Below are 11,096 nucleotides of genomic sequence, written 5' to 3'. Positions count from 1 at the left end.
GCAACTGTACACTCAACAGCCACAGCTTGTGGCTCCCCAGCCTGGCCACAGACCACCAGACTGGACGGGGTGAATCACCTAAAATTCAGGGCTCCTTGGGGCCCACCCGGTGAGAGGTCCCCCGGGGTCCCCCTGCCTGAGCTCCCCAGTGTGGCTTGAAAGGCCCCGGCCGCCTGGCTTCACCCCAGCCAGTCCCTGATTTCCCCCTCCCAGCAGCTCAAAGCTTCCACCCAGGGAATGGCCTCTCCTTCCCAAACAGGCCTCCGTGCCTTTGACCTTGCTGTTCTCTCTGCCTGGCCAGTCCTTCCTCTTGCCCTGCCCATCTTCTGGCAGCTCCCCAGGCTACCTCCTCCAAGCACCCCCAGCACAAGGCACACACCTCTGTCACCAACCTGGCTCCACCAGTGCTGCCCACACTGGTCTGACACATCAAAAGCAGGGACCCAGCCTGGGTCACCTCTGCATCCCCCACGCCCACCTCAGAGCTAGACAAAGGCTGCGCATCATGCAATGTATGTTTTACATAATAAACAAGCACAAAACACTGTCAAACAATGACATGTTGACTGGAGTAGGATGATGATGTAGAGTGAGCACTCATCTGGGAACTGGAAGACGAGGGTTGGAATCCTGGCTCCGCTGCTCAGGAGCTGTGTGACCTTGGGCAAATTACTCAGCTTCTCTGAGCCTCAGCTCCCTCATCAGGGAAATGGGAATATGAATAGTACCTACACTTCTCAGGGCTGTAGTGAGGAATCGTTATATAAGAGGGGAGGAGCCCAGTAGGCTTTGGAACTGAATGAGTGGGGTACAGGTGAGATGGGATCTTTCCAAGGGGCAAGATGCTTTCCAGAATGGGAGTTTAGCAGGGCTGGATGGAGGGGTGGTGCTGGGTTGGGCTAACAGAGGTAGGAAGGAAGAGCCTGCTGCGTGCAAGGGAAACCATGCAACTCAGGTTGGGACTTGAGCCCCAAGGGCGGGGACTCGAACCCAACCAAACCCCAGACTAGGACTTGAACCCATGCTCTTTGAACTGAGATCACACACCACCTGGTCTCAGGACTTAATGAAGCTCAGATTCTTGATGTCTCATTGCAGAAAGAATTCAGTGAGAGACAAAGTGGTAGGTAAGAAGTGGATTTCTTTAGAGAGAAACACTCCACAGACAGAGTGTGGGCCATCTCGGGTTTTATAGGGGTGGGTACTTTCATAGGTTAATGAGTGGGAGGAGTATTGCAGCTATTTTGGGGAAGGGTTGGGGATTTCCAGGAATTAGGTCACCGCCCACTTTTTGACCTTTATGGTCAGCCTTGGATGGAACTGCCATGGCGCCTGTGGATGTGTTACAATGAGCATATACTGAGGCTCAAGGTCAGCGGAAGTCAACTTGTCCGCCATCTTGGACCTATTTGGTTCTAAACAGTTTATGTTGTGTCCTTGGGCTATGTCATTCTTTCAAAGATTGTGCCCTGGCCCCTTCCCTCCTGTTTCACAAGGACAGCATAGGCAAAGGCCCGGAGGCAGGTGGCTGCAGCAGCTCAGCCTAAGTGTTCAGCAGGGCTCAGCACGTTCGCAGGAGCCCTGGCTTGAGGTGGGCAGTGCCGCCCTGGGCTAGCTACTCAGTGCTGTAAAAGGGGCAGAGCCATACGCCCTCTCAGGGTCGCCCTGTGTATTAAAAATAAGGCTCAGGGCTTCCCTGGTGGTGCAGTGGTTGAGAGTCCACCTGCCGATGCAGGGGACACGGGTTCGTGCCCCGGTCCGGGAGGATCCCACATGCCGTGCAGCGGCTGGGCCCGTGAGCCATGGCCTCTGAGCCTGCGCGTCCGGAGCCTGTGCTCCGCAACGGGAGAGGCCACAACAGTGAGAGGCCCGCGTACCGGAAAAAAAAATAAAAATAAAAAAATTTTAAAAATAAGGCTCAGAGCCTGGGCCAGGAAAGACACATAATAGGTTGGTGACTGTAATTAAGTCCACCCCAGTCTCAGAGTTTATCAAGGGACAGCCTCTTTCACCTCCCTGGCTCCCCACCCCGAGCCGGCACAGAGTTGGGCCCCCAGCAGGGCTGAGAGGCTGACTGACTGAATCAGTGCCTCCTTGAAGCCTTTGAGAAAAGGACCCACTATGTGCTGGAATATACCACGGACCACAGCTACACTCGCCCCACGCCCGGGTCTGTCTCAACGTGCCGGCGACTCATGCACCCACTCATCCATGCTCTCGTTCGCGCATTCATTCGTTCAATGACCCCGGCTCTGGGCCCACCCTGAGCTCAGCTCTGAGCGCCCAGAGGTGAGCCCAGCCCAGCCCCTGCTTGGAGCAGCGCTCCCTGTTCCTTGCGGAGCCACAGCTGAGGGTGAGACTCCTCCCCTGCCCCTCCTCCCTCCTGAGCCCCTGCAGGCTACCCTACACCGACCTCCCCTTCTGTTTCCTCGGAAGGTTGTGTTCACTGCCCTCTCCACAGCCAGGGGGCCTTCCCCAAATCCCTGCTGCACCAAAGGCCAAAGTGCTTTCCTTTCATCTAAAACTCAGCAGGCTGTTCACACAGCGCCCTGCGCTCAGGTTCACGGGTAACACAGCCCTCTCCTGCGCCCCCCACACCCATCCCCAGTGGGCAGCCTGGGAGCCCAGGGTGCTCAACTGTCCCCTCTGTCCCCCCAGCCCAGGGAAAGTCTGAGCCTCAGGTACCCACACTCCTCATCAACTGCAGGTTTCGAGCAATTATCTGGAGAAAAGAGGAAGGAAATGAAAAATATTTCAGCCACCAAATCAAGCTGTGGATAGAACCACGGAGTACATCCCGGGCGCTTTCACAGGCGCCTCCTAACTTTATCCCTCCCTCCGTGTTCTGTGACACTGTGTGCTGTGCTCACGCTCTCTGCCAGGGCTCTGCCTACAGGTGCGGGGCCACCCCGTGCCGGGGTGAAGAGCCCTACACACCCACACACTCCCTGCACAAGCTGCAGATCTGATCCACAGTGGGCTGGCTGCCCTTCTAGGAGCCCATGGTTTCAAGTCCACATTTATGGAGCGCTCACCCCGTGCTGTGTGCCCACCAGGAACAGACACGCAAAGGAGACACAGTCCCGGTGCAGGGAAGAGAGAGAAGCAGATGTGCGAGGTGGGGGGCCGTGAAGGGGGTCTGTGTAAAAGGCTTCAGGGGCCCGGAGGAGGGAGCGGAGTGGCAGAGGAGAGGGCAGAGGAGACAAGCTCGTTGGGGAGCAGGGGATGGGGGCTCGGCAGGCAGGTGAGGGGGGCAGAGGAAGCAGCCCAGTGAGCGGAAGAGTGCGGGCAAAGACCCGGTGGCCCGGCTTCCCTGTGCCATCCTTGGGCCTCCCACACTGTGGGGAAGAAGGAACGGGATCGCTTGCTGATAAGCCCCTTCTGCGCGCCAGACTCAGCCAGGCAGGAAAGCTTGGTGGGTGAGGAGATGGCCTCTGGACACAGAGGCCTGGCTGGGAATTTCCAGTCCACCACTGACAAGCTCTGTGATCTTGGGAGCACTTAGTTCCCAGGCTATGTTTCCCCATCTGTATAATGGGAATAACAATAGAACCCTCCCCCAGGGTTGTCCTCAGGATTGAAAGGGGTGTCCCATGGAGGGAGAGCTCCCAGGCCAGGGTCCTCCAATGTGAGTGTGCAAACACGTGGCCTAGGAGCTACATACGTGTAGGTCTCAGGGTTCCACTGCCAGCCATTCTGCCTCTGCCGCCCTGCTGGGGCCTAGGAATCTGCATTTTCAATGCATGCTCCCCAGGTGATTCTGAGACAGGTGGCCAGAGGACCACACTTTGAGAAATACCTGTTCGACGCATGTGTGCTGTTACAATCATTTATTTTCATTGTCTCATCTGCTGCTCTGACAGCCCTGCAGTCTGAACTGGTAACTCATTTCACAGGTGAGGAAAGGGGCTCAGAGAGGAAGCTCCAGGTCACACAGCCAGTGATAAGCTGGCACAGGATCTGCACCGGGTCTGTCAACCCCCAAGCCTGAACCTCTCCAAGCAAGATGTCATAGGGCCCCCTCCCTGGTCAACTTATGTCCTGGCAGAGGCCTTGTTATCACACTCCCCAGCCCACCCACACCGCCTCCATTGTCACTTCCCCCTCCAGCTACTAATCAGGTCCCGCAGACCATCCCATTTCCTGCCGGCCCTCTGGTTGCCTCCTTTGCTCCTGATGGCACCTTCCTGGCCTTGTGTCCTCCCGTCACCTCCTTTGCCTCCAGAGGGGTTGGAATCGAGGCTGGGCAGTGGCAGAAATCGGGCAGGAGACCCTGAGGGGACCCTCAGGGGCACGAGCTTCCCTCCATGGCCTGGACTACCTCTCTGTGGAGGCCCCATCCCCACCCCCGGGGCACACGCCCCGATGGCCAGCCCCTTGTTTACTAATGACAGGAACAGCGGGTTTCAGGGCAGAGTCAACTTCCTCCCAGACTGAGATCACAAAGGGAACTGGCAGATGGTGCCAGGACAAACCCCATCCCTGTCTGCCACCAGAGCTGAGTCTGAGACCCAGCAGGAAGTGATGCCCAGGCCTGGACCAACCTCACGGGCACACAGACCACAAGGGCAGGCAGTCGGCACAGGCGGGTGTGAGAAGTCAGGCTGAGGCACGAGGGATGGAGCCCTGGCCGGTCCTGGCTTCTCGGTGGCCACCCCACCCCCTGGCAGGAGAAGGCAGAGTTAATCCTGTTGGAGAAAAAAGTGCTGAGCTTTTGTTTGTTCATTCCACGAACAGCCAGTGATGTGCGGCCTCGCAGAGGCCCGCCTCAGGACCATCCTCCCTCCAGCACGGTCTGCCTTCCCTGCTGCTGGAGTCCCCTCAGCACACAAACATGCCAGCACTGCTTTAAAACAAAACCTAAAAGCCGCCCATCTCTCTGCTCCATTCACTGCAAGTCTGGGGGAAGGAGCCAGGATCACACGCCTCCACTTCCTGACCTCCCTGCACCAGCCGCCGCCCCCCTCAGTCCCTCACGTCTACTCCTTTCCCGTTAACCTGCTCTGGTCACAGCCATCAATGACCGACTTCCAGATCCAGTGGTCAAGTCTCAGTGCTCACCTTTCCCAGGCTGACCCAGCCAACACCCCTGGCTTCCCTCCTTCCTCCCTGGGCTCTCTCCTAAGGAATCTACAAATCTCAGAGGCCCGGGGCCTCCCTGCCTGTAAGCTCGTCCACTGCCATGGCCTCAGGTGCCAGCCATACGCTCAGGGCTTCCAAAACTCACCTCCAGGCTGAGTGTCTCCAACTGTATCCACCCTTGTCTCCCACTGTCTCCAACTGTATCCACTAAATCCACCCCCGTCCCCAACTGTATCCACCTGTATCCAACTATCTACCTCTATCTCCAACTGCCAATCTGACATGGCCACTTGGGTGTCTACAAGCCATCTCAAACTCAACATGCCTGGAACAGGGAAATCTTTATCTTCCCCTCCCCAAAAATACCCTCCCACTCCATTCCCCATCTCCACACCAGTGTCCACTGACTTAGTGCCCCTGGGCAAGGCTCTCTCCCTCTCAGGTCTCTGTTTGCCCAGCTGTATAAGAGAACCAGATCGGGACTTCCCAGCCATTCATCCATCCATGGAAAAACAGGGGCAACTAGTCAAAGATTCCCACTACCTGCCCTGGGAGATTCCAAATCAGTTGGGGACTGGGGTGGGGCCCCAGTATCTGCGGTTTGTAAAACCTCCTCTTGTAACTCTCATGATTAACAGAATCTGAGCGCCTTCTGCCCGCAGCTTCTTGGTTCTAACGGTCCCTGGTCCTGCCTTCAGCTTCCCCATCTTCCACGCCCCTCTTGGACTCTTGTTTATCTCAACAGCCATGTGAGGCTGAGGTTATATTATCCCCATTTTACAGAAGAGGAAACTGAGGCTGGGGTGGAGGTACATGACTGGCCTATCAGGCACCTGGCTCCACCTGATATTCCTAAACCCAGACGGCACACCCCTAATCCCCAACACCCAGGCTGGCACCTTACAGCTGGAACCCAGGCCCACGCCCACCGGAAGTCAATCCAGTTCACAGACCCAGGAGCTGCGGCCTGTTCCCATCTCCTACCCACCCCACCGCAGAGGCTCCTGAGGCCTCCCCAGCCACTGCAAAGTCTGCCCCTCCCCCAGCATGTCATGGAGTCACCAGGGAAAATCTGGCTCTGGGCCCAGGGTGACCCAGGCTGGATTTCTGGCTGTGCTACGCCCCAGCTGAGTAGACAAGCACCTTAAACTTGCTGAGTTTCAGTGTCCTGAGCTATAAAGTAGGGGTGACGGCACCTGCCTTCGGGGTTACAAGGAAGATGAACGAAGCCCCTTGGCAGGTGTTGGGCTCAAAGCCCCAGAGCTGAGGCCTGGGGTTGGGGCCCGAGTTAAGCATCCCGGCCAAGTCCAGGGCTAGGCCTCCATGGGGACAGCCCAGCTGGGCCGAGGAGGCCGCCCACCACGGGGCCTGCCTCTCTGCAGCCAGCCCGGCCCTCACAAACGAACAATAACAGGAAACCATCCTTGGTGGGGGCGGGGGGGGCTGCACATGGGCCAGGGCCAGCTGGAAAACCTGAAGGGGCGGCGGCCAGGCCTCCCTCACCGCCGGGTGGGGCTCCCCTCCAGAGGCCGTTGGCCGAGCTCTGCACAGTTCCACGGCACGCTCAGCCCCGGCCGGACAGCCAGACGGAACGGACACACCTCTCAGCCCACAGGCAAGGTGAGTGAGGGTCCTTGACTTCCCCATATGTAGAATGGTCATCATCGGCTCCCAGGGACGCGCCACTCCTTGGGGTAGACTGGGTCTCCTGGCTCACAACAGAGCTGGGTAGGTGCGCCCAGGGGTGGTGCCGCGGACACGGAGGGATGTTCTCGGGGAAGGGGTAAGCTCGGCTCTCCCACAGGTAGACTCCCAGACTCAAGGGCCCACTGGCTTCCGTGGGTGCTGGGCTCAGATGCTCAGAGGGCAGGATTCCGCCTGAGTCGCCCAGCATGCCAGGGGCAGAGGACTGGCACCCAAGTGGTGCCCCTTCCCCCACGAGAGAGGATTTACCATGGATGACATCATCCCCTCCCCTCAAAGGCTCTGTGCTGGGATTGGGAGAGGAGCCCTGGAAGGGGCGCTTGGAGCCTCACCCCTCCCTGTCAGCCACTGCCCCCACTTTCAGTACAGGCAAGCTGAGGCTTGACTCTGGGCACCTGAGGCCCTACCTGTGGAATCCCCTCACCTCCTTCCCCAGACACCGTAGGGGCCGGTTACGAGCTGCGGAAGCTGTAGTTTTTCTCCCCCAAAACTGAAGTACCCATAGATTGGAGCCCAAGCAACCCAGCAGCCCTCATATTTTAGAGAAGTTCCCTCCAAAGACCTGAAGGCAGGCGGTCTAGGGTGAGAGCCGTCCTGGATACAAATCCCAGCTCTACCACTCACTTCCCGCATGACTTTGGGAAAATTACTCAGTGTCTCCAAAACTCAGTTTGCTTGTCTGAACAATGGAGATGGCGATTCTTTTTGTAGTTCATCATGAGAGCTGGACATGATGTCTACAGAAGGCTCTGAAGCACTGGAGCTCATTACTTTATATTACCAGCAAGCCGATGAATTAGATACAGCCTTTCTCCATTTCTCAGTTGAGGCAACTGAGATTTGGAGCAAGAACTCGTACCCCAAAGCCCAGGCTCTTTCCAGAACCATGCAGCTTCTCACGTGGCAGCCTCCTCATCTGTAAACTGGAAAAAAGGGTCTTTTCATGAGGCAATTAAAGGAAGCGATATACACACTTGGTACCGGGAACGGATCGTAGGAGGGGAGCTTTAAGAAATCACAGCTGAATTTACCTGGCACCCAGAGCTGACCATGGCTTGAGTGTCACAAAGGTTTTGACCCCTGAGGTCGGTCAGTCCCCAGCAGGTGAGAGATGCGTCAGCTCATCCTCCAGCGAGCGCTCTGGGCAGCTACTCCACGCCAAGCACTATGCTTGTTCCTCACCCCCACCCCATGGACATTTCTGCCATGGGTGGTGGGCGACAGGATCCTGACAGGAGACAAAGGGCATTCCAGGGGAGGCAGGGAGCCTGGGCAGCTCATTGGACCTGGAGAGGCCAGTGCAGCCAGAAGGTTTTCAGAGCAGGGAGTGGCAGGAGGGCCAGTGATGCTGAAGGCCATGAGTAAGAACCAGGACCGAGAATTTTGGTTCATCTTCAGGTGATGGGGAACAGCGGGACCCTCCCATGTGGCCTGGGTCCAGCCATGTGTGGGTGCCAGCCTGGAGGGCAGCAGGTGATCAAGGGGCCCAGGAGTTTCTGCGCTGCCAGGCAGCCCTGCTAATTCTGGCTTCCAGTGGTGAGGGGGTAGGCGAGGGGCCCACTGGCCTTGCAGGGGTTAAGCTGCCCACCCTGCAGTCTAGACCTGAGCGATTGTGCTGCTGAACAAGGGCCGGACATGGGAGCAGGAAGCTGGAGGGGCCATGCTTATTTTCTCCCATAGCTGGATGACTCACAGCTCTGCTGCTGCGTCGGGGATACACAGTGGACACACTGGCCACTAGCTCAGGGAAAAAAATCTTGAGCCCCTCGCCCATGGGATCCATCCCTTACTACTTCCATCACCTCTCTGCACCCCCTCGGCACCCTTGAAGCTACTAAAAGAACTCCCATTTGACAGACAGGACCACAGAGTCTGAGAGAAGCTGAGCAGCCAGTCCAAGGTCACACAGCTACTATGAGGTGAAAGCAGGATGTGAATAAGGCCAGCCCCTTCTGACCCCACTGCCCTGTCACGCTCCATAGGGAAGCCTGGAGAGGGGAGAAGCCGGGGAGGATTGAACCTGACAGTTCAAGCCACAGAAACAGGCACCAGGATGAGCCAGGAACCCAATGATCCTGGGGGAGGAATGTTCTAGGAGACAACTGCTGCCCTCAGTGGCTTGGCTTCTGGTTGGAGAGATACTGACAAGCCCATCGTAACCCAGATCCAAGCTGATGTTGGGTGGAGAAATCACGGAAGACTCCCTGGAGGAAGAGCAGGAGCCCCAGAGGATGCTGGGAGGTCTTGGGTCTGCTCTCTGAGCTTCAGTCTTCTAATTTCTCTAGGGCAAGGGATGGACCACATGGTCTCTAAACTCATTCAGGGACCTCCAGATTGTCTGCCACAGCATAATGATCAGATTCTGGCAGGTGCAGACACTGGGAGGAGGGGGAAGTAGGGCCCATGGGGCTGGACCAGGAAGGCAATGAATGAGATTTCCTTCTAGAGGAGAACAGACAGGAGCAGGAGGTGGGCCCAGGGCAGAACCAGGAAATGAGGTCAGGTGTGAGTCGGCCAGTCAAGCTCACAGCTGCCAGGCCAGGCTGAGTGGGTAGGTGAGGGTTGAGACACCCACACATTTACTAAGCACCTACTGTGTGCTGGGCTTTGTACCCATGATCTCATTCAATCCTCCATTAGAGATGAGGAAGCTAGAGCTCAGAGAGGGCAAGGAATGGGCCTAAGGCCACACAGCTCATGAGCAAACAGGCAAGTGTGTGGGACTTGTTGCCGCCAATGACTGCCTCAGAGCCCCAGGCAAAGTCAGAAAACCCAGAGGAGGCTGGAAAAGGCTCTCCCAAGGGTGGGTTTTCTCTCCTTCAAGCTTTGAGCTGCCGCATTAGGAGATAAGGGAATGACCCAGAGACCCCAGGACAAATTTGTTTCAAATCGCACACTAGGTCTGGTGAATTGGTTGTATCTAGCTCAAAGACTGTATCAAGGATTCAGGGGCTGAATTCAAGTTCCGTGGGAACAAACACTGTAACTGATTAGTGATGTCTGCCATGAGTATGTGAATGGCAACCCATGATCTCTGTTTTGCCAGCCCTACCTTCGGAAGCCCCCTGCACACGGGTGTATGTTCATCAGGGGCCCATAAGAAGGATAATCTCACTGTCCTCAAAGGATCAAAATCCTAATGGTGGTGTGTCTGACAAAGTGATGGGCCATTAGAGATGCTGTATGGTGACAGGAGGAGCTTCTCTGAGTTATATCAACCACTGTATGTTCTCTGACCACCCAAGGTGTTGTAGGCAGATTTGTGCAGATTTGTTTTAAATCCTCTGAGGAAGGTGGGAAGGAGTGCAAGATCAGAGCTGGAGACCGAGGCAGGCTGACAGACAGCAGTAGGGACACAGACACCTCAAGGTCCTCCGGGCCTTGAGTTCACGCAGCTGGATGCCGGGATGAAGTGGATGCCTGGTCAGAGACACTCGCGCCCGCAAGCAGAGGCTGCGCTGGGGCGGGAGCCAATCAGAAGACCTTGTGGGGGTTACGGACTGGGGCTTGAAAAGAAGCAGAGCCTTCACCCAGGGGCCACAGCGAGGAAGGGCATTCGGGCAGAGGGAACAGCCTGTGCATTCCATAAACGTCCAGTTCTCCTCGAGGCTGGGTGGGGCAGGGAGGTGCGGGAGAGGAGAGCCAGAGGGGTGGGCAGGGACACTCCAGTGCTGGGTCTTGAATGCTGGCTCAGGAGCTAGGCTTCATCCTGCAGGGTGTGGGGAGCCAGGGAGGAGTGGTCAGCAGGGGAGCAGCGTGGGCAGCTCTAAGGGGAGCCGAGGGAGGGAGGCTGTTGGCAGAACCCGAGGGGAGAGGATCGGGTCTGGGACCCGCAAGAGCAGGTCACAGGGCTGAACGGAGCCCCAAACCAGGATAAAGCCCCAAGGGGCCAGCTCACAGCTGCCCGGCCCCAAGGCTCCCGGGGACTCACCCTTCCTTCTCCCAGTGCGGCGATCCCTGAACAAGTTTGGGGGTCACTGGCTCCAACCTCGACCCCAGACTGAGGCTCGAGGTGTGGAGTGGGAGGGCGGTGGGAGAGCCGCCCAGGGCCACACAGGGGGCAGGGGCTCTAGCGCCCTCACCCCGACCCCTGCAGGTTCTGGGCCTCTCCTCCCACCTCCTGGCCCCTCATCCCTGACCCAGGGCCTCTGGGCTGCAGCCCAGAGCCTGCAGGAGGCTGGGCTGGGACTGAGCGTCCAGTCCACCCTCCGCGGCTTTGCCTGGGGCTGGGATCTGCTCTCAGGTCTTGTTCTAGCTGCTGGCGGGCGTGCTGGGCGGGAGAGGGGCCAGCCCCACAGAGAGGAGACTCT

General features: G+C 57.5%; 1 protein-coding gene across 1 annotated transcript in view; it reads left to right on the top strand.

Moving 5' to 3' along the window:
• The first annotated feature begins 6,623 nt into the window (after nucleotides 1-6,623).
• The window catches only part of CDH5 (cadherin 5), a 35,618-nt gene continuing 31,145 nt past the window's right edge, over nucleotides 6,624-11,096 (top strand). The window contains exon 1 of the mRNA XM_082607584.1: nucleotides 6,624-6,702. The gene's annotated coding sequence lies outside the window, so the exon portion shown is untranslated. The remainder of the gene's footprint in view (nucleotides 6,703-11,096) is intronic.

The sequence above is a fragment of the Mesoplodon mirus genome, assembly GCF_964341445.2.
Source record: "Mesoplodon mirus genome assembly, chromosome: 19".
Classification (NCBI taxonomy): Eukaryota; Metazoa; Chordata; class Mammalia; order Artiodactyla; family Ziphiidae; genus Mesoplodon; species Mesoplodon mirus.
The sequence above is the reverse complement of the archived record's forward strand: the minus strand, read 5'-3'. Positions and strand labels throughout refer to the sequence as shown.